This window comes from Talpa occidentalis, unplaced genomic scaffold, assembly GCF_014898055.3.
Source record: "Talpa occidentalis isolate TD23 unplaced genomic scaffold, MPIMG_talOcc4v2.1 talOcc4.16, whole genome shotgun sequence".
NCBI classification, from domain to species: Eukaryota; Metazoa; Chordata; class Mammalia; order Eulipotyphla; family Talpidae; genus Talpa; species Talpa occidentalis.
This window is the reverse complement of record NW_023601653.1, coordinates 71,831,146-71,855,055: the sequence shown is the minus strand read 5'-3', so window position 1 is coordinate 71,855,055 and position 23,910 is coordinate 71,831,146. Positions and strand designations below refer to the sequence as shown.

The following is a 23,910-nucleotide window of genomic DNA, read 5'->3' as shown; positions in this document are numbered from 1 at the left end:
CAATTCTTGCCTTTTGTTCTTCCATATTAATTTTAGGATGAGCTTTTCAAGTGCCTTGAAAAAAAAAGAACTCATTTTCATTTGATTGCTCTGAATTCATTTCATTGCTCTGAATTCTCCCCAATTTAAATTGGGGAGAGCTGACAGCCTAATGATATTGGGTCTTTGCCTCCATTTATTGGGATGTGGCAGGGTCTGTCGATTGCCTCCCCATCAGCAACCTACCCCTTTCTTGCTGGTGGGCGTGCCTCCTGTGGCAGAGGCTGGAGTGTGAGGCGCGTCCCAGCCTCCCCCAGCCAGGTGGGGACACAGAACTCAGTCCTGGGCCATGGGACATGAATGAAGCTTTATGAGGAAAGCTTTGTGATAAAAATGACCATATGAATGGAGAATTCCTTCTTTTTCCTTTAAAGATTTATTTATGCATACAAGAACTGGGGTACAGGCCAGAGGTATGGTGGGTGAGAGGATCCATCAGAGAGCGTGGGGAGCAGAACAGGCAGATTGACTGAAATACACTGCTGAGGGGAGCAGCAAAGCAAGGCAGGAGAGGTCTACTGTGCCATATGGATCACCTCCCTGGCTGGGGATCGAACTCATGCTGCAGATAGCTTCAACGTGCTGCACCTTAACCCCTTGTACCACCAACGAGGCCCTGAAGGGAAGTTTCTTTCACTGCCTTCTGAAAAGGGTTGTGTGAAGAGGGATACACTTAGATTGTAGCTAAGAGAGCGAAACTGCTACCCTGGAAGGCAAGCCTGAGGGTCAAGCCTACTGGAGATGATGCCAAGTGCTTGATGGCATCTTTGAGTTGCTGAATGAGCCTTTGCTGCACTTCTTGTTATGCTGAATCATAAATATTCTAATATTTAACACACCTCTAGTTGGGCATCTTTTACTTGTGTGTCAAAGAATACTGATTAACATATCAGGTCATTTGTCATTTCCTTCAATAACATGTCATCCCTTTCTTCACAAGTAACTAATGAATTTTTATGAGGCAGACATTCAATTAGTTAATTATTTACTTGTTTATTTACTCTCTTACATCTTTGTTAATGTTGGGGTAGTATTTGATTTCTTGCTTTCAGTGTAGTCTCTATAGTTTTCCCACCATTCACTATCCGTCATCATAGTCCCTGGTGCTCTTCCCGCCCCTGTTTTGAGGCAGACATTTTTAAATTACATTTCCATTTTTAATTACATTTCCAGTAAGTTTTTAATTACTAGTGATTTGTTCATTGGCTTTCTATCCAGCTTATATTGCTCTTAGTGATTTCAAAAGATTATAACATTTCTTACAGAGTATCATATCATCTGCAAATAAGGGCAGTTTTCCGTTTGCTTTTAAATTCTTGCATCTATTCTTATTTTCTTTATCTTATTATAGTAGCCAAGACTTCTTGCACATTAGTAAAAAGAAACAGTGATAGTGAGTTGCTCTGTTTCTTCCTGACTCTTAATAAGTTTCACCTTCAGGGTCTCTGCATGATCCCCTCCAAGGACCCCATCACATTGCTTTGCTCATATGTGGACTTTCATAACATATCTTTAGAAGAAGTCTTCATTAAGTGACTTTTTTACAGACTTGGCTGTAAAAAACTCAAAGGATTATATAGCGGTGGACTAAATAGGATAGAAATGTACTCTTCATGCTCAAGATATCTAGAGGTGGCCAGTTCAGTAGTGCACTCCAGAATCAGACAGCAGGCTCCATCACCCTGCTGTTCCTCCATCTTAATGATAAAGGCAAGCATTTCTCCACAGATGAAGAAAAAGCATTTCATAGAATTTACTATTCTGTTGTTCTATTAGTTTAAAACATTTTTAACTTTCCACTGTATGTAATTTACTCTTGAACCCAACCAAAACTTATTTAGGAGGGCATTTTAAATCACTCCTACATGTTTTTCAAAGAAAAAATTTAAGCTTAAAAGAAACCTCTCCTGTCCTCCCTGGTGGCGCAAGGGCTTAAGACATAACCTATGAAGCTATCTGCAGCCTCCGCAGCACGAGTTCGATTCCCAGCCAGCCGGGGAGCAACCCACATGGCACAGCAGATGTCTCCTGTCTCACCTGCTGCTCCCCTCAGCAGTGTATTTCAGTCAATCTGCCTGTTCTGCTCCCTACTCTCTTTCTGGTGAATCCTCTCACCCCACTACCCCCCCACACACACACTTCTGGCCTATACCCCAGTTGTTCTTGTGTGCATAAATAAATAAATCTTTTTTTTTTTTTTTAAAGAAACCTTTCCTGGGGCCTCCCTGGTGGCATAGGGGTTAAAGACACAGTGCTGTCAAGCTATTATTGCCAGCCACCACAACATGAGTTATATCCCTGGTCAGGGAGCTAACCTCTCCTTGGCCAGGGATCGAACACAAGTTGCAGTGGCTGACAATAGCTTGATAGCACAGTGTCTTTAACCCCTGCACCAGCAGGGAGACCCTATATTTAGTAGCATATTTTGTTAAATTTTGTGCATTCCATTATTTTCTTCCATTTTTTTCCCTTAAGAAAATGCAACTTACAATAAATGTAGTGAGAATTAATTGATAGTAAGATATTTAGCCTCTTCCTTTTCTGAAATATCTTTATTTTATACCTTATTCTTCAATGAGAGTTTGCAAAATATAAATTTAGGAATATAAATTTCCCTTAACACTTTAATATGATCCCATTATCCTCTTGGTTTCTATTACTGATGAACATTTAAGGTGAAGCTTCAGTCTAATTGTTAATCTTTTTTAAGTAATGAATTTTTCTTTTCTGATCTCTTAAAATTATTTTCATTGATAATGTCATGCCATTTCCCTGTGGTGCAAGTATACCTTATCCTACTAGGAACTTAAAGTGCACTTTTGATCTGGGTTCTCTTTAATTCTAGAGCACTATCTTTCAAAAAAAAATTCCTTCTCCGACGTACCTTCCCATCTCTTTACCTTTTTCTGGAACTCAAATAGAGTTATGTTGGAGTCTCTTGGTTTATCTCCATGTCTTCTGACTATTCTGCTCTTTCAGTGTTTATATTTCTTTGTTTCTTTGTACTAGACCTCGGTGAATTTGTCAGCACTATACTACTGTCTTCCAGTTTGCTAATTATCTTCGAAAATGTGCCCAGTTGAGAGTTTATCTTGTATACTGAGTTTCTTCTTTCAAGAATATATTTTTAAGTTACAAGATTTTTATTTGTTTTTTAAGATTTATTTATTTATTTATACAAGCACTGAGTACAGTCAGAAGCGAGGGAGGGTGAGAGAATTCACCAGAGCCAGAGCGGGGAGCACAACAGGCAGACTGACTAAGTACACTGCTGAGGGGAGCAGCGGGCACGGCAGGAGAGGTCTGTCGCTCCATGTAGGACCCTCGCCGGTGGCTGGGGAGCAGCTGGGGATCAAACCGGCACTGCAGAGGCTGCAGGCAGCTTCACAGCCCAGTGCTCAACCGCTGCACCACCGGGGAGGCCCAAATTCCAAGATTTCTAATAGAAGATTTTCTATCTCTACAAGGGGTGGTTTGCAAAATGGCCATGAATTTGCTCCATCCAACATGCACACTTCTTTGCATGAAGTGTGACTCTGCTGCTCTCCCTGACTCTCTCTGGAATCTCTTTCTCCGCCTTAACTGGTCTTGTCTGTGTGACTCGCTTTGGATAGTGAATGTTTGCAAATATGATTCAACCAGAGGCAGAGAAGTGCTCGTGCATTGGGGATTACCTTTTTGGACTCAGGAAGCCCCTATGTCAACAAGCCTGGACTGACCTTCTGGAGTATGAAAGACCACAAAAAGAGACCCTGACTGTCCACTGATACCAGCTAGGACCCTGGTATAAACTGAGACCAGTTGGACCATTTAGCTTGAGTCAAGTCAGCTCAGCTCAGAAAAACCACGCAGTCAACACAGGATCATAAGAAATAATACTTTAAAAAAAAAAAAAAAGATTGATTGATTGATTGATTGATTGATTGATTGATTTATACAAGCACTGTTTACAGTCAGAAGCGCGGGAGGGTGAGAGAATTCACCAGAGCCAGAGCGGAGAGCAGAACAGCCAGAAGAACTGAAGTACACTGCTGAGGGGAGCAGTGGGCGCGGCAGGAGAGGTCTGCGTGCCATGTGGGACCCTTGCCAATGGCTGGGGATCGAACTGGCGCTGCAGAGGCTGCGGGCAGCTTCGCAGCCCGGCGCTCAACCGCTGCACCACCGGGGAGGCCCTGATACTTTTTTTTTTTTTAAGTCACTAAGTTTTGGGGTTGTTTGTCATGTAGCCGAAAATAATTGATACCTTTCTTGTTCAACTTCTCTGTTTTGTTTCACAATTTTTGTTCATTCTCAATGGTCTAATTCCTTTTTCACTTCTTTCATCATCTTAAACTTACCATTTAGCCTTTGTCACACTGTTTCACAAAATTATTTTTAGGCAGAGTGACTTGTTGATATTTTGAGTTTCTTAGCACTCATTTTCTACTTAGATTTTGGAAAGTTTGCAAGCTCCTTTTGGTGGGAGGCCTTTTGCTTTCTTTGTTTTGCTTAGTTTGCTCTCCGTTGCACCCAATTGAGAAAGCTTGTGGTTGCTTCCAGCCAGCATTCTGCATGCTCTTCCACAGCCAGGTTTTGAAGATTTTCTGGCACCCCAGCCCCACGGTGATAATGAGAGTATTTACAGGGTTAATCACAGAATTTGGGGTGGTTCCTGGCTGGGCAGATGGAGCCCAGATCTCTCACCTCGCTAGTCCCACAGCTTCTAAGAGAGTCAGACCCTGTCCTCAGACTTTGCCTGCTTTGATCATCTTTTACATAGACACTTAGTCTCTGTTACCCTAGAGGAGCTGTCCAGACACCTTTCCATTACTACCTGATTTGGGCCCAGAGCCTTGCGAGTCCATGGCTCCCTGCTTTCAAGTAATTTCTTTTTTTAAAAAAAGATTTATCTATTTATGCATACAAGAACTGGGGTACAGGCCAGAGGTGTGGGGAGCGAGAGGATTCACCAGAGACAGAGTGGGGAGCAGAACAGATGGATTGACTGAAATACACTGGTAAGGGAAGCAGCAGGCGAGTCAGATGAGGTCTGCTGTGCCCTGTGGGTAACTCTCTGGCCGGGGATCAAACTTGTGCTGCAGTGGCTGCTGACAGCTTCATAGGTTGCGTCTTAACTCCTTGTGCCACCAGGGAGGCCTGCTTTCAAGTGACTTCTAAAGTAAAGATACTTTTTCTTGATTTTGAGCTTGACTATATTTTCTTCCTTTTTTCTTTACTTTTCTTTTTATGCTTAGCCTTTCACTGCTTTGTGACTTAGGGCACAGGGACAGGGAACAGATAGAGGTATAAAATTCAAGAGCACCAACTCAGTTGGGGGTCCATTTTATATAATTTCCCCCCTAAAATTTAAAATATAAACTCCTTCCTTATGCTGGCATTCAAGAGTAGTTAAGATCTACTTCCCATTCTGCTGCCTACTTGGGTTCCACTCACATAACATTACCTACCACTCCCTGGAGACATGCCACGAGCTCCTGTTATTCTGTATTTGTGCACATGCTGTTTTCTGTCAAGATGGCTCTCTGGTCATACCTTCAATCTCCAAAACCTTGATCAAAAATCATTTCAACTGGGAAGTCGGCTCCAGATCCTACAGGCTGAGTTATTTATTTCTCCTCTCTGCAATGTACTCAATACATGTGACTTGAGGGAATGAATGAACAACTCACACCGTGTGCAAGACTGAGTAAACACCCACACAAGTGTTTTACTGCCATGGTGCTAGTTCCATGGTCAGTTATTGTTTATCTAAGTGTCTGCACTGAGCAACTGTGATGTATTATATTTATGTAGTGTTTTCAGAAATAAGGGGAAAGCAGTGGACACAGTTTTTCCGTGAATTTTGTCTTATATCATGGCTGTCAATCTAATTCTGCATGAAGCCAATTAAGTTAGTCCAATAAACCTTTTATAAAAGTGTGTCTCTTACTATTCAAGGCAGGATGATTAGGGCCAAACGGTCTCATTTCCTTCCTCAATTTCACAGTATTCTTTTCAAAAGAGGAGAGGAGAGGTTAGATGAGTTCTATTGTTTCTTTTGAGAAAATTTAAATATTTGATTTAATTACTTTAAACTCTAGTATGGTTAGTAGAGGCTTTAACATCTATAAAAATCCAACTGTAGCTTTTCATTCATTATAATGCTACCTCAGGACCAGGGGTACAGGTTTTTGATCCCTTTTTGACAAGGAGAAGATCATTTGTCAAGGAAAATGGTACTAAATGGCATGATATTTTGAGCAAAAATATTTACCTAATTGTCCAACTTTTCTGGAATCCTTCAGGATACTATTTCTCCCTCCAGAACAGAATGAGGGCTCTGTGACATGGAAGAAACAGAAAGAGCTTCAGTCTGATGGGGGTTACTTATGCTTTCTTTTCCTCCAGCTCAGTTGCACAGCAATGGCAAAAACAGAAATTCAACTGAGTAGCATTTTTGTTCTTAAAAATATCTAACATTCATCTCAAATCTGTATCTCTTCAGGGGAGAGACACTAAATCCATTCTAACAAGTAATTAAACAAACAAACAGAAAAATCCCCTAAAACCACAGCCTCCTCTGGCGCCTGCCTAACACCCCCTTCCTGGCTGCACCCCCTCCCCTAAAGACCCAGTCAGTGTGGTCTCCTCCTCCACAAGCCACACTTCCCTGGTCCAGTTATCATCATGGCAGGGTTTGTTCTGTCCTCCACAGGGGATGTGCTGGACAAATAATGATGTTTTAAAACCATGCATAAGAAAATTAGACAGCAACTGTGAAGTTATCATCTCATTTAGCTTCAGAACTTTGCTTCTTAACCCCAGTAGTCATCACAGATTTCTGGAAACCTGAAATGAAACTTACGTAAGAAATCTCCCTAGAGATTCAGCAACAAAACAAAACAAAACAAAAAAAAAAAAAAAAGCTAAAATTTTCTCCAAATCTCTATTTTCCCCATGTTCCTAATTGGAGCTCAAAGCTTTATTTATTGAACATCATTTAACAGAAAATTAATTACTCACACTGCTCCATGCAGTATTTTCTATAGATGCACACTTTGAACCCAAAGTAGAGTCTCAGAAAGGACTTGGAGTCTAGATAATGTAGCATTCCAAGTCAACTTCCATATTTACAGAAAGGATTCAAAGTTGACAAATTGTCTTTGCTACTTGAAAAACCAACTATCTTGCTATACTTGACAGATCATGGCATATTCCAGAGAAGGGGGTAAGGGTCAGTGATGTGGGGCTTTTTATTTACAGGAAAAATAACTGGACATATCTCTGGTTTATTGTTGATCTTTTGTGCTAAGCAACTAAGAATTTTTGAAGAGGAGAAAAATATCAGTCACTAAGAGAACGAAAGTTGTGCCTTAAAAAAATGTACCAGTCACAGTTCAATTGTGATACGTTCAGTTTCTTTCATTTATAATTCCTTTTATTAAGGCTCTATTGGTTTGCAGCACTGGTATGATTCAGAAATAGAGGAACCTACCTCTTTAGGTCTTTGTTACCCCACAACCACCACCAAGGTGTTGCAAAGCACATTTGTAAACATCTGTGTTCTGGAGCAGCTGTCCAGTGGAAATACAGTGCAGGCCACGTAGGCAATTTTAAAGTTTCTAGTGACCACATTAAAATGATGAAAAAGAAATGGGTGAATGTGGCCTGTCCCTGCCAACCTTCAATCTCACGACACTACTTCCACCCTCTCCTCTTCTAGGTCCTTCCATAAGCCAGAGTCTCCCACCACCACCACCACCCCTCACACACATCCCAACCCTTGGGGATCCTCCAACAATCTCAGCTCTCTGCCTGGGGGCTCCCCTCCTGTCTCCGCCTCTGTTCCTTGTCATTAGGTAAAGGGTGGCCAGGGATAACTGGTAGGGAGGGGCTGGGTGCTCAATATCCAGGAGGGTCTAATGAAGCAAGCGATGATACTTTCATCCAATCATCTAAAATGGAATTCACATGGTGGTCTGAGAGGCCCCACAACAATGGAACTGCCATCGATGATTGTATAGATTATTCTCAACATGGAACTTGAAGCCAAGGGGATGAGTGAGATTGTAAACTCATTCTTCACTCCCTGCCCCCTCAAGCTGTGCACCCTGCACACAGAACCATTCCTCCAGAGGAAAGAAGGGTTTTTCTAGTTTTTACCAAGCCACTGTATTGGCCAAGCAACTTTGTGCTAAGGGGGCTCCTGGGATGAGGGGTAGAGAAGAGGCCAGCCCCTCTGAAAACTCCTCTTGCAGGGGTCTCCCTGGTGGTGCAAGGGGTTAAGCACAGCACTATGAAGCTATCTGTGGCCTCCACAGCATGAGATCAATCCCCCCAGGGAGGTGACACACAGGGTGCAGCAGACCTCTCCTGTCTCCCCCACTGCTCCTCTCAGCAGTGTATTTCAGTCAATCTGCCTGTTCTGTTCCCTGCTTTGTCTCTGGTGAATCCTCTCACCCCCCATAACTCTGGCCTGTACCCCAGCTCTTGTATGCATAAATAAATAAATCTTTAAGAAAAAAATCTCCTCTTGCAATGCCCCCTTCATTGTCTTTGTATAAGTTCTGTGTAGTCTAGGATGTGCCTATTGTGCGTTTGTGACTGTTCTTAGTTCTTAGGTCACAACTGTGAGATTCTCACAGGGGGAAACAGGAAAGGAACAGATATAGCGATCATTTCAAGAAATCATATTTTGGATGCACCATGAATCATGTCCCACCAAGTCTCAGGTTTTCTGATACTCAGTGGGCTTCGATCTCTCACCTCCAGATGTGGGAGGCCTCATGGAGAAAGGTGTGAGGCCATGGCCTTTGACAGGCACTATCCTGGTGCCATGAAGCTCCATGACAACATCATCCAGGTCTCCCTCTCACACCATTCATGCAAAAATATCCCTCTCGTTTAAGCCACATTAGAACATTTTCCAAATATCCCCTCCCTGCCTCAATCCTTTCTGCCTCCTTCCCATACAGCAGTCATCAGGCATACAAAAATGTTTTCAGTGCCCACTCTGAGTGACAAAGGCAGCCATAGTGAGTCTTTGGTCTCACAGGCCTTTTACTTGAGTTTCCAAACTAATTTCACCCAACAGAAAAGCTTAAGTCTGAGGTGGGCTCTAGGAAAATTATTCAGATTTCCAGAATCCCTTGCTCCCCATTCGTCACCTCTAATGTATTCTTTTTTTTTTTTTTTTTTAAGATTTATTTATTTATTTATGCAAGCACTGGGTACAGTCAGAAGCACAGGAGGGTGAGAGAATTCACCAGAGCCAGAGCGGGGAGCAGAACAGGCAGACTGACGAAGTACACTGCTGAGGGGAGCAGTGGGCGGCAGGAAAGGTCTGCACGCTATGTGGGACCCTCCTCCAGTGGCCAGGGAGCAGCCAGGGATCGAACCGGTGCTGCAGAGGCTGTGGGCAGCTTCGCAACCCAGCGCTCAACCGCTGCGTCACCGGGGAGGCCCTCTAATGTATTCTTAAAAGCTAAGTCACTGATTGTGTGTTGAGGAGAACGGTGCCCAGTCCTCCCGGCGAAATGAAGCAAGACCTTTCCTGTGTTCTCCCACCACAGCTAAGTCCATTCAGAAGCCCAGATGCCAAAACACTGACCTTCCAAACAGGACTCTGCTCACACCCACCTCCTCTCACACCTCTGTTGCTCAGCACTTCACTCCAGTTTTCTTAACTCACCCTCTGCATTGTTTCCATCTCTAGCTATTGCCCATCCAGTCTGCTTCTGGCCCCATCTCTGCAGTAGGTAGACGATTTCTTCTAGAACGTCTATCCCTTCTGATGTCCTGAGAAACAAGTGTCGTGTATCCCACCTAATATGGGTTCCCCGGAGTTCTTCTCTTAGGAAAGGGTTAAAAGACAGATGAATGAAAATTTTACTTGATGCTGTCTTCAATGAACATACACCTTTTGAGGGGTACCAGATAGTTCATCTGGATAAAAGTATCAACATTCTGTGGGAAGCATTTTTAGTTTATGTCAGGCTGATGAAGATGATTATTATTTGACTTTTCTGTCTATGTGGTGTTAGCTTACCAGGGCACTTGGTGGAGCGGGAAGGTTGGAGGCTAAGGATCCATGCAGCTAGGGCCTGACTCAGCCCCCCTGATGCCCCAGTTTAGTCATCTCTAAAGTGGAGCTGTAATCATAGTCGCCACAGCCTGGTGGGAGGACTGGACAAAAGGTAATGGGCGTAAGTAGCAGGTAAGACGCTGGCAGGTGATCCTTAGACTGTGGCCTCCTCATGGTTCCCTTTGGCTTTCCCCAAGAGTGTGGGCTCTGGAGTCTATACCCCCTCCTGGGAGGATGCAGGACTGGGGAGCAGGCAGAGCAGATTTCCTCTTGTCCACTTGGGAATGGAGTTCTCCCCCATACTAAAACAAACAAACAAACAAAAAACAAATTTAGGACTACAGAATGTGGAAATCTCCAGGGATCACCTTCTATCTGTTGCCAATGGATAATGAGCTGGATCTGATCTCTTTGGGTTTCTCTCCTCCCCAGTCCAACCCCACCCCCTCCACCTGCAGGGGGCGGGGGGGGGGTTGCGGAGGAGGGGGGGAATCTTCGGCTCCTTCTGCCGAAGCCCTTGAGGCCAGAGGCAAGAAGCCCTTTGTTTTCCTATAACCCGAAACAAGTCCCAGCCCCCATCGTGATGTCAGACCGGGAACAGCATGGAAGCATGGACTTGGGGAAAAGGAGAGAAAAAAGAAGGTAAAAAATGAGATGGGGAAGAAAAGGAATCTAGATAAGAGAGATGAGACACTGAGCATGGTGATCTATCTATGTGAGAGCAAGGTATGAATGAAATCAGAGACACAAAAAGAGGGAATTTGAAGGAGAGGAGTTTGTAGTGAGGTCTGGAAGGAGCAAACTGGAGGAAGGGAGTTATTTAAACTTGCTAGATTCCTCTCCTTGCTTTCCTGTGCCTTTCTCTTTAGATGAATCTACCTTTTAAAATATTCTTCTTTCCTCCTTTGCTCAGGCCAGGCAGTCTCTTGTGCTGAGATGACAACATCCCATTCAACCACCCCTCCACCCTACACCCCTCCCATGAATCTATTCATCTCGCAGCTTGGAGACCTCTCTTTGATCTGGTCTTGTCCCTCTTCCACTCTGCTCTGCACGCTAAGGCTTCTGGTGGTTCCCTGTTCCTAGAGGGTCAGGCCCGAACTCATCGTCACAGGCAAGTCCTCTGTAATGTGACCCCTGTTGCCTCTCAGCCTCCTCCCTGTCACAGTCTCTGTTCCAACCCCTTTAGACAACATGTCATCCCAGAGCAGGCCTGGCTGTCCTGCATGGCTTTAGCTGTGGCTCTCACTCCGTCCTTTCTCTTTCATCAGTCCTACTTCCATGCCTTTGAACATGGACTTTCCTCTTTATGTCCAATTCTTTCCTTCTCCATGTCATTCCAATTTGGTTTCTACATTTCAGCGCTCCATTCCCTTTTTGAACGCTTTCCCATTGTTGCCAACGCCCCATCCCCCACATACTCATTCGCTGATAGCACAGTCTCCTAAATACCCCACGCCAAGGATGACACACCATGCCTGCGCTCGCTTCTGTGTTAGTACTTAACACAGTCTGTCTCTGGTGCTAGGAAAACGACTTCAGGACAGAGACCCTCCTTTGCAAGCATCTAGAACACCTTGGATGGGTTCTGGGAGGAAGGAATGGATGATGTTGATTGAGTGAATGAATGGATAGGTGGACACTCAATTGGTGGCAAAAAAGAGGAGGTGTAGAAGATTCCAGTGAGAATAAGTGGTTTGGTAAGAAAAGAACTATGAGAAAATAAAGTGTTTGGATAAAAGAAGCATACTTACTTTTGCTGCGGTGGTAACTTAATTTTTTTTTAAAGATTTATTTTTATTCACGCATACAAGAACTGGGGTACAGGCTAGAGGTGTGGAGGGTGAGAGAATTTACCAGAGCCAGAATGGGGAGCAGAACAGGCAGACTGATGAAATACACTGCTGAGGGGAGCAGCGGGCGTGGCAGGAGAGGTCTGCTGTGCCATGTGGGTCTCCTCCCTGGTTGGGGGTCGAACTCTGTGCTGCAGTGGCTGCGGACAGCTTCACAGGTTGTGTCTTAACCCCTTGCGCCACCAGGGAGGCCCGGTAACTTAATTTTTAAGGGGAAAATTTTTCACATTTAAGTAATACATTGGTTTTGTTTTTATTTTTCCAGCTGCATCTGAAGCAAAAGTAGGTGAGGGGAAGGAAACATAGTCTCAGACCCTCAGACTCTATCACTAGCATCACTTAGGAATCTTCCCCACACCCAGGACCTCACTCCTTGGCCTCCAGATATCTAACTGCTTTGCATTGATATTCCATCCCTGTCGCTGCCTTCACTGCACCCCCAAACGTCCCCCTCCACAACCAACAAGCTCCCCAGTCTTTTCTCTTGCTCCAGTCCCCACTTGCCCCCTCTATAGCCATCCTACTAATTTCATATGCTCAGTCCCTCCTCAACCCAGCTGCCCCAATTCACCCATTTTTCCATCATCTAGGAGTTCCCGTTATTCAAACTTTTGTCCAACTCCCTCCCCAAAGGCAGGCTGCCCCCACTTTCCAGCTGCCTGAGGCTACCAAAGCCTCCAGGCTCCGTAAGGATATTTATGGACAATCGCTTCTGAAAACCTCCAAGGCACTAAATTGCACCTACCAAAGATACCACTTTGACTCAACTTCTCTAATGCTGCAAAGTACGCCTGGCCACAAAGATGAATGTCTCTGCTCTTCCAGGGTCAGTGACTCATGGGGTTTTATCAGCGTGGGCCGGGGAAGAGGTAATGGAGAAACAGACCCAGGGAGTCCTTTCCCCCTCCCAGCCGTCTCCAATCCCCTCTCCTCTGGTGCAAACACTATCCCCAGACCCTGGGCACCAAGGTTTATTTTTATCTGTTTATTTTGCAATTAACAAAGAGAAGGAGCCTCTTTTTGATGTGCTGGTTCAGGGGTTCAATGTGTCTAGCTACCTTGACCCTTTACCAGCCTCCGACGTCGCGGCACGGCTGCCCAACTGGGAAAGATTTATACTTATTTTTATATAATGGAAAACTCATTGCTGGACATCAAGTTACTCACTTTGATTTGTTTTCTTTGGAAGAAGCGGCCGGCGGCGGCAGCACCCCAAGCTGGGTCATTAACATGGCAGCCACAGCAACAAAGACCTTTACAGCCGCTGCCTGTAAACCGTGGATAAAGTTCAAGCATTTATTCTGTTTGAGGCCTCCCAGTGTCTATAAAAGCCCAGCACGATTATATGATCAGTGTCAAGACCCACTTTCCCCTCTTTGTGCTCCGGGGTGCATTTCCTTGCTCTGTCCCTCCGTGTTGCCACCGCAGCTGCTCCGGCTTTAATAGCAGCCCACGACACACCCTATTGGAGGGTTCCTCGGGCTTTGTTTTAAACATGGTTTTTGCTTGTGTTAACTACCGCCTGGCTCTCTGACACCCGTGAATGGGGCTATGCGGGGCTGTCAATCAACAACAATAATAATGCCATCTGGGTTTGAATAATACTAATGAGAAGAAGAAGAAGAGGGATACTGTGTATTAACACAGCACCTTTGTCCCAGAAGCTCAGAGGGCGTTCAAGATAATAATTCATGCATGCTCCAAGCACTGCTTGGCGGTAGATATTATGATCCCTCGGCGGGGTACTGGGACACAGAGAGGGCAAGTGACTGGCCCCAAGGTCACACAGTAAGTCAGAGATGGCATAAAACTTAGTGGCTCTGAATCCCCCAAAGCACTGGCTTGGCGGGGTCACACTGAACTATAACTTTCTGTGCATCTGTTTTTAAAATCTAGCTGGAAGAAGAGCTAAAGCATCTGGGTGTTCCTTACCTATGTGATGAAGAAAAGCAGGAAATAGAAAGAGTGTAGGGGGATGGAGGAGAGCCCTCAAAATTGGACAGGCCACACAGGCCAGGTGCAAGAGAGGCCAAGGTGACGAGATCCATAGAGGCATCCGGGATTTCTGTGGGGGCAGGAGGATGGGGGGAGCCTGGGAAAGCAGAATGAATAAAGAAGAAAGAGAGATCTTCACGTGGGTGAGAAAGTGAGCTCATCTCAGAGTGAGAAAGCTTTCAGAAGGTCAAATGAAGGGCAGCAACCAGCTAGAAAGAAGGATACTGCCGAAAACATCAAGAATTTCTCCTCCTGGTCTAAAATCCCATTTTTCACTGTGCACATCACACCCCGGATTCCTAACTCTCCCTTCTAAAGGCCCTTAGCACCCTGGGGTGGGGGCGGTTCCAACCTGACTGGAACCTGATTCACATCAAATCAGGTTCAATTCATGTCAAATCATCTTCCCCAAGTTCTCACTTCTTACCTGTACAAAACTGATTAATGACATTATCTCATGGTAATACCTATCTCTTGGGTCACCTAGCATATGTCAAGAACTTCCAAATTGATTTTTTTTAAGATTTATTTATTTATGCATACAAGAGCTGGGGTACAGGCCAGAGATGCGGGGGGTGAGAGATTCCACCAGAGACAGAGTGGGGAACAGAACAGGCAGACTGACTGAAATACACTGTTGAGGGGAGCAGCGGGTGAGACAGAAGAGGTCTGCCCCGCCCTGGCCAGCCGGGGATCGAACTCTTGCTGCAGAGGCTGTGGATTGCTTCATAGTGTGGTGCTTAACCCCTTGCACCACCAGGGAGGCCCCCAAATTGATTTTAAATTCTTCCTGATATACATTATTGGATTGTTATAAGGAGTAAATAAACAAACATATGAACTGCTTAGAATAGTGCATGATGCATAAGAACTCCTCGATAAACAGTAGCCATTATTATCATGAGGAGTAATAGCATTGTTTTTGCCATCTGCTCCTCTTCCTTCTCTTGTCCCTCCTCCTCCTCCTTACCCTTCTCCACTTCCCTCTCTTCCTCCTCCTCAGATTCTTCCTCCTCCTCTGGGTTTGCTGGCCACTTACTCCTGGACAGATAAGGAATAAAACAAACACCATAAAGGAAGTGCTTAATTGTATAAGAACATATAATTAGGCCACCCGTGGACTCCTCTCCTTGTCTACACTTTGCTGCACCCCACAGGCTAGCCCTTATTGGTTTTGTCAATATATGACGGAGGGGTACTCAGGGATTGCAAACTATTAAGGGGCCCATGCTCCAAAAGGGATTTTTCCACCTGTGTGCACAAAGGCAAAAGAAGCAAGTTCTTAGTGTGAAAGATTTCTAATAGAGTTTGTGTGGAGGGAATGGGGTGGGGGGAGAGAGAGAGAGAGAGAGAGAAAGGATATTACTAATAAAACTCCAAAAATTACCCATCCCTCCCCTCATCTCTCATGACCAAATGCCCAGACAAATAAGCTTAGTTGGAAGAAGGGACACTGAGAGCCAAAATCTTGCCACAAGTCAAAAGTACCTTCTGACCGGAAACCACAAAAAAATGGGTATACAGTTCCCAGAAAGCTGGTACAGAAGGAGAGAGTTAAAATTCAAAATATGACACATAAAAATAATGGCTGCTATTGTTTCAGCCCAGGACCAGGAGCGGAATCCCCTATGTGCCTCTCACCCACATGTCTCCTTCAAATCTCTCTTCCAAGTGTCTCTGCATGCCCCTTCCCCACTTGCCTCCTCCAAGTCCCCTCCTAACAGTTCCAGAGTACGAGTTGGGTCACAGAAGCAAGAACATGGACCAGCCTTCTTTCTGTGTTATATGAGTCCACCTAACCACTCAACTCTACCCTTGGTTGCTTATATACTAGCTTTCCTGCTCAAAAAGTCCAGTTCATGGCGTGCTGGTACTTGTAGTCCTTGGTACCTGAGATCTCTGCTGTATGAGATGAGGGTGGAATCTGTAAAACCATTAGGGGGTGAATTTTTCCTCTTAACAGTCTCACTTGCCACTTGTGTTCATTTTATCTCACCCAATAAGCTCTAAATAAACACAATAAAATACCAAATATGCCCTAACTCCTACAGCATGAGTGTTCCACTTGAGAAGCAGCTTTTGATGCATGTTATCTTTCCATGTTTTCTAGAACACTTGCCATGTGCTGGTCTTGAGCTGAGAGACTCCTAGGATTAATAGGGAAGGTTCTTGCCATGGGAGAATATACAGTTAACCTTTGAACAACACAGGGGTCAAGAGTCCTGATGGCTCAAGTAGCCTAAAATCCTCTATAACTTGACTCCCCCAAAACTTGACTACTAATAACTTGATGATCACCGAAGTCTTACTGAGAACACACACAGTTGATTAACACATATTTTGTATAACATGCTCTGTTTTTACAGTAAAGTACACAAATGAAAAGAAATGTTATTAATAAAATCAGAAGAGGATCTTCTTATTGAGTGGATTGAGGGGGAGGAGGAAGTGGAGGGACTGTAAATCTGTCCATATATGACTGGACCCACAAAGTTCAAATTTGTGTTGTTTCAGAGTCAATTGTGTTTCTGCGGTAGGAGAAATCAGTCATATGAGAATAGTTGACAAATCTTAGAATTTCGCAGAATCACATGGAGGACTTGGTAACACAGATTTCAGTTAAAATGACTTAGAATGTATCTAAATTTGACTTTTCCAGTGGAATTTTTGAGACTTGAAAGTAACATGATCAAGTGTTTACTTTAGAAATCAGCCTTGTAACACTGCAGAGGACAGAAAAGACTGAGGAGACAATGAAGTTGAATGATGAAGAAGAAATGAATTCTGAAGTTGTTATAATATGCTAGGAAAAAGAGAAAATTACTGAAATTATTAAAAAGGGAAACGATTGATTGAAATTGAAAGTCTTCAAAACCTCTCATGAATTCATTCAATTCCCAGTTCACTCTCCCTTGCTGAGTCTTTAATACTTGGTCTGACACCTTCTGCCCTTTAAGTTCCTTATTTACGGTATCCTCTGTCTTTTGTTTTTGTCCCTGACCCAGTTTAGAGGCACTTTATCACTGGGGCTAAGTCTGAGGCACTCTCTAGTTTCCAAGGGAAGCATTCTTTGGCAATAAGCAAACAGATTTACATTCCTCCCCAGACCTTCCCTGCAGGAGAGCCCTGCTTTCACGTCTCCATACGCTGAAGTAAATCTTCCTAAGGGTCTTGACTGCGAGTTTGATATGTTGGTTCTTGGCTTCCCTTTCTAGATTGTGAGCTTCCTGAGGACGGAGCCTACATCTGCCTGCACGTTTGAGTCCCTTTTTAGTGTGCTGCCAGACACAGTGGGAGCTTAAGAAGTCTTTAAAATCAACAAAAAACTACGAACCAGAGACACTTTTAGGGGGGCGGGGGTGGGAGGGGAGGGATTGGGGTCAGAATGGGGGGGCTGCAATTGTATGGGTAATATAAAAATAAAATTTATTATTAAAAAAAAAAGAAGTCTTTATTGAAAACACATAAAGGCAAATGTGATTGAAAGTATGTAATACTTCTCATGTACTCAAAGATGGAGTTGCCACATCATAAGCAGCTATCTTGGTGCAAGTATCTAGGCTGATGGGATTTCTCTTTCAGGCACAATTCTTTATATCCGCTTAAGAACACAGTATGCATGAAGTCTTATTTCCAAAATAAGACATCATCACATCATTAGCAGAGCAGTCCTTAATATAGTTTTATATGCCAATTATACCTCAATTTAAAAAAGTGGGGGTGAAGAGGCAGTAGGATCAAAACAAGGGGGGTGAGAATTGTATGGGGACTATAACCAAGATGAAAATGCATACATTGTGCAAAAATGAAAAATGATAAAAATATATAAAATTAAAAAATTTTAAAAATAAAGGGTTGAGATTAAAAAATAAAAATAAACAAAAAAAGTGTAGTCTTCAAAAAAATACATCAGTTCCACCTGCCTTGCCTCCCGACTCCTTCCTCCCTACTTCCCATTTCTTCCTCTTTCTCCCTCCACATGATGACAGCACATGAAGCATTTATATCAGAACTAAGGGAAACCCTTTCTTTTTTTTTCATTTTACGTATATTTTACATCATTTTTCATTTTTGCACAATGTATGCATTTTCATCTTGGTTATAGTCCCCATACAATTCCCACCCACCTTGTTTTGATCCTACTCCCTCCACCCCGCACCCCGGTAGTGTGTCTCTGGTTTATACTTACTGGTTGATTTTGATTTTTACTTCATTATAATCAGTCTTTTTCCTGGTCCCTTATTTAGGTTTCCTAAATTCCTGCTATGAATGAGACCACCCATCCAACATTTTTCTTTTTCTTTCTGGCTTATTTCCCTGAGCATGATCCCTTCCAGCTCCATGCATGTTGCTGCAAATTGCATGAGTTTATCTTTTTTGATTGCTGAGTAATATTCCATTGTGTATCTGTACCACATATTTCTTGACCCAGTCATCTATTTGGGGGCATTTCGGTTGGGAAAACCCTTTCTTATCCTTACAAAGTTCAAAATCCGATGAACGATATGTAAGCACCCAAAATTTAATTTTACAAATTGAATTTTGTCTGAGACTAGGATAAGGCACCACCAACAAAGTGAGTCCTTGTGGAGAAACAGGAAAGGGGTCCCGCTCTTGGTATGAGAATGGGCAATATGCGAGTCAGCCCTCAGTGGGCAGGTAGCATTTCCAGTATGAGGTTTTTATTTTTTATTTTTTGGGAACGACATAGCCCCAGAGCGATTGTGGTGAGCTCAGGGAACGGTAAGCGACCACTAGTGTTTCTGATGAGTCTTGGAGAGAGGGGAAGAGGTAACAATGATTTTGTAAAACCACAGACATTGGATTCTGCTTGCAGGCAAAGGTAGAGACAAGTTTCTGGAATAGTTACACATACCCTAAATCTAGTTTTGTTTTTTTTTTTTTAAAAAAAAGATTTATTTTATTTATTTATACATACAAGAGCTGGGATATAGGCCAGAGGTGTGGGGGGGGGGGCATGAAAGAATTCACCAGAGACAGAGTGGGGAGCAGAACAGACAGACTGACTGAAATACACTGCTGAGGGGAGCAGCGGGCGAGTCAGGAGAGGTCTGCTGCACCATGTGGGTCAGCTTCCCGGCCAGGAATTGAACTCGTGCTGCAGTGGCTGGTGATAGCATCATAGGGCTGAGACTTAACCCCTTTCACCATGAGGGAGGCCCCGTTAAATCTGGTTTTGATGAGCTAGTGCTGGCTCAGACAGTTAGCAAACATCTGCCCTTGGCCTATGGCCCCTGGAAGTTTCTCCCCATGGCTGCAGAGGAAAGGAGCAGGGAGAGACACTGGATGCTTCCTCTGTGGCCTGGTACTGGCCTTGATCTGGGTTAGAGGTGGAATTGTTTGTCCTTACAAAGTTTTCCTGAGAAAGGCTGGTCCCTGAAAATCCTCTCTCCCTTCCCTTCACCCCACGGGGTGTCTTTACTTTCTGCTGGAGATCGAGCTAAAAGGTCTTTGAACCTCTCTGATGGATTGACCACCAGAACGAGCAGAGTCCCAGAGCGCCCGGCCCCTTCCCTGGCAGCCCAGGCTGGCCCATTCCTCACCGTGTCACGGATTTTCCTGGAGGGAAACGGCGGATGCCACACGGTCATGACTTGAAAAGATTCCATGCTGTCTGCACAAACAGAGACTGGAGCCTCTGGGAACAGTCTAGCTCTCACCTCTCTCCCAGAGAGCCTCCCTTCCCTGACCCGTGCGAACAGGCCAAGAATTGTTGCTCTCCCTTCTACACAGTGATGCACTGTGGCACTGAGGCTTGGGGTTTTTGCCTTAAAAATACTAAATCTCTCCATCTCATCTCCACATTGGACATGCTTGTCTCTGAGGACCTTTCCTACCCAGACAGCCCGGGAGGCACAGACAAGAGGATTTCTTGGGAGGGCCCTGACCTCACTGCAAGCACCGAGGCATCGCCCGTGTGGTCTGAGAACAGGGCAAGCCAACGACACCAGCCCCACACCTCGTCCCCCACCCCGCCCCACACAGAATGAACCATTCACCACGCGCTCACTCTCTGCCTTCCCATCCTTCTGCCCAGAGGCACGTCCTCCCCTGCTCTGCTCTGCTTGGGAACTCTATTCATCATTCAGTGCTCACACTTAAGGGTGCTTGTGCTGGGAAGGCTTCCCTAGAGAGTCTTCGTTTTCTCCTACTCTGTGCTCTTGGATATGCCTCAGGGATAGTGCTGATGAGGCCGAATTGTGGTTGTTTGTTCAGATGCCACTTCTCCAACTATACTATAAGCTTTCAAGGGAGACATAATGAGGCCTCAATGGACAGTTGCATGGGTTGTGCACTGTTCAATGGGATGGGGTGCCAGTCACACTGTAAATAAACCTGATACAATTCTAGGCAGTAGTTTTAAGGATATTTAGATCTTATTTTTAGAAGGATCTGGCAACGGAAAATTTGTTTGTTCAGCCTAATATAAGCCCACTGTTTGGATTTTTGTTCCTCCTACTCTGGGTTCCACAAAAGAGGGGACAATTACTAGTTAGACCAATAGTCTTACAGTGAGAAAATTGCCAGCTCGCCTGGGAGACAGCACACTGGCCTGAGAGGGAACTGAATGCCCTCTGAGACTTTCAAACAGATAATGACTGGTCGAGGAAGTTCAAAGGGGTTTCATCTCAAGGGTCAGATAAGATGAAGAGATAACTTTAGTACTTTGGTGACTCTCTGAAGCACTAAACTGAGAAGTCTACTTAGCAACAGCCAAACTCAGTAGGGAAAACATCCTGATGGACTTGTGGCCTGTTGTCTGCAGCAGTGGGATGGAGGCATGAGCACCGCCATTCTAGTGTGGTTCTGGACTCGTCACATGAGCTGTGGGTTCACACGACATAGAGTGCCTTTCTTATCCTGACTCCGGGGGCCTATGAGTGGTACCTGTATTTTTGCCCTTGTGAACCAGGCTCAGTTCTACTTAATAAACTTTCCCATCCACATAATGAGATCATTTTCTTTTAGGATTTTGGAAAGATCAAGTAGAAGTTCAAGGGGGCTTTTCATAAAAGAAAAGGACTATCTGGGACACAGAGATGCCCAGGCATCTTATCAAACAATATTGGATATCACCCCATCTTTGCTCTGACAGCCATGTTTTTCTCTGTCAGCCACATGCAGCCCCCCTGCTCCCACTCTGGCCGAGATTAGGAAGAAGTGAAGCTGGGAGATGAGGAGAACGCCTCTGAAAGGCAGTTATGGTAACAACCGTATTTGTTATGACTTGAAACTCAGTAGTGGGGTGTCCAAGGGCAGGGAAAAGGTTCAGGTTTGCCCTATTTCACTGGAAAGAGACCTAGAGGGACAGGGACAGGATCCCGGGCTCTGAGACCACACTGCCTGGCTGCACCCCAGTCTCTCCGTCCATTAGCGATGTGACAGTGGCAAATTGCTTGACTTGACTGTTCAGCCTCCTTGTCTATAAAAAGGCGCTGATAGTCACACTTACCTCACAGAATCGTTAGGATTAAGTGAGTTAATAAATATGAAGTGCTCAGAACTGAGCCTGGCTCACGGGAAGTTTCCATGGTTACTGCTGCTATTGCAGTCACCATGATCACATTTTATTGCTCCTCCAGCCCAGCCAGGAGGGAAAGTGGACTTGCAGCAGAAACACTTGAGAGCAGCCCAAGGCCACACAGTAGACCCATGAGTCCCTTCCTCGATCCAATTCCATGCTCCCTCCTCTCAGCAAGAGGCTAGCTTTCCCTGGGAGGGCTAAAGCTGTCATAACCTCACCTTGGAGTCCTTTTTCTCTCTGAAGAAGTGAATGATTAATTGCCTCGATATGCTGGACACTCAGCTACAAACTTCTCTTCATCCACAGTGTCAGGCCCTCTGTCTTGGTTGCCAGCCAATTAATGAAAGGCCCTAGGGGCATTTGCACCTACTGGTTTTTCAAATCCCGGGACAATTTTATGAAACATTGTGTTCATTAATTTAATTAGTATTTCTTTAGCGTACGCTGCTTGATCTTATGTTAAGTGTGAGAGCACAACCTTGGTGGGAATCAGAGGGAATTCTGGTCCGTTGCTCATATATCGACATTTACTGATCCCTGTGCCTGAAATGCCAGTTCCTCCTTTGCCTACCTGTCAAGCTCCTATTCATCCTTCAAAGCCCAGAAAACTCTAACTTTTTCCATGAAGCTTATCATCCCCCAACCTCTAAGTAGAGTCAGCAATTTTCTTGTAAATTATTGTTGCCTATAATAAACTTTCTGACATTATGCTCTAATTGCTTCCTATACTGTAAGCATCTTTAAGGCAAGAAAATCCACATTTGCCTTAGAATACCCAGCACCTGCCATATAACCTTTCTCTGTAGGTACTCAATGCTATCTGTTCAGTGAGTCCTTTCAGCACCTCTTTGGGGTTCAATGGCACCCTAAGTTTAAGACCAGGATTCGTGTTGTGACCACTAGGTTGCCAAAGGAGTGAGAAGCTAAGATTTGTCAACAGTTACGGCCCTAAAACTCTGGAACAACTTACTAGTGAATCTGGATTCTTTATCTTGGATAAATTTTACAAGTGAGAGAGCTGCTGTGGTCATGAGCCTGTTTGGAGGTGGAGATAAACCGTTTGGCCTGCCATGGACTTCTCCAGTTCCAGAAACCCGTAAGGAGTCCTATGGACATTTGTATATAGGATGCATGTGGGCAAGGAGAGCACCTGATCCCCCCACATCTGCTCACCCTTTCACTCCATTTAGGGTACCCAGCCCATAGTGCAGCCTTCCCACCAGCTCAAGTCCCAACGTCACTCTTAACCTCTTCCTACAGCTCCATCCGGGCAATGTGACATTTACCAGACCTCTAATTGGTTCAGGGATGTTACTTGACTTCACGATGGGAAATTCTTGTGAGAAAAAAAAAATTATTTCTCTTAGATTGCTTGTTCCTTCCACAGCAGAGCGCAGTTTGGTTTGTGTGTGTGTGTGTGTGTGTGTGTGTGTGTGTGTTGACATAGCAACACAACATGCATAATCCGAGTCGAAGGTCCTGGTGTCCTACATCTGGAACAAAATAAGCCCATTTCTGACATCTTCCAGTATGTACAATGTCTCTGAAACATCAGGATCTCGAAGAAACAAAACAGCTCCAAAGCAGGGTGGAGAGCAGACATTCTTTCCTTGCTGTCCGCTGGCCCTTCCCCCTGCCCACCTCCCCATATACAGAATGGAAACTTTCAGGGGAAAAGAATTCCGAACAGCTGTTGGGAGAGACCACACAGGCTTCCCCACATCTGCTCGCACACAGCCAGTGAGCTCATTCCCCCCGGGGGAGGGAGTCTGAGTCTGTGGGGTCCTCTTAAGTACACCTTGGGAGGGGCTGAGGAGGAAAGAGGAAGTGGCCCCAGGTGGAGGGGGAACTTTCTCACATGAGGAAACTCACTGGAGACAGACTAAAGGGCAAGTGGTCCCCCCAACGCCTTCCTTGATGAGGAGCGTTTGCTGTGCCCATCGTGGGTAAAAGGAGGCATTATAAATTCAAAATTGATTTTTAAAAGAAGCTTGACTCCCACCAAGTCCTCCTCCAAAAAGTCTAAATCAAGAAGCAATTTCTGGTTAGAAAATACCTTCCCAAGGAATATGGTCCCGGGGCCTCCACAGCTTTCCCTGTTTTCTGGTGTTAAAATAATATTCTGGTTTCTACAGTGCTCTATTGTCTCCAAAGAGCTTTCACTCATGGTGCTGCATTTGCTCTTCAAGTGGCGCTCTGGGAGAGGCAGGGCAGATGTTGCGAGCATCAGTCTTAGCACCAGAACCAGTGCTGAGGAGGAGATTGGAGTTGGCATTAGAATTAGCCCTCATTTTTGGACGTTGCAGGTGAGGTTACGGAGGTCTCCCACATGACCCAAGTTCACAGAAGAAAAGACTTGGTCTCTTGCATTGACTTGTGAGCATGAACCTCTCCTTTAGCAAAGCCATGACATT

At 44.7% G+C, this 23,910-nt stretch overlaps 1 long non-coding RNA gene across 1 annotated transcript in view; it reads left to right on the top strand.

Annotated features, from left to right (window-relative positions):
* LOC119247817 (uncharacterized) overlaps window positions 1–17,293 on the top strand; it is a 38,330-nt gene extending 21,037 nt beyond the window's left edge. Inside the window, exon 3 of the long non-coding RNA XR_008552289.1 lies at window positions 17,166–17,293. This is a non-coding gene — a long non-coding RNA (uncharacterized LOC119247817). The remainder of the gene's footprint in view (window positions 1–17,165) is intronic.
* Window positions 17,294–23,910: the final 6,617 nt, after the last annotated feature.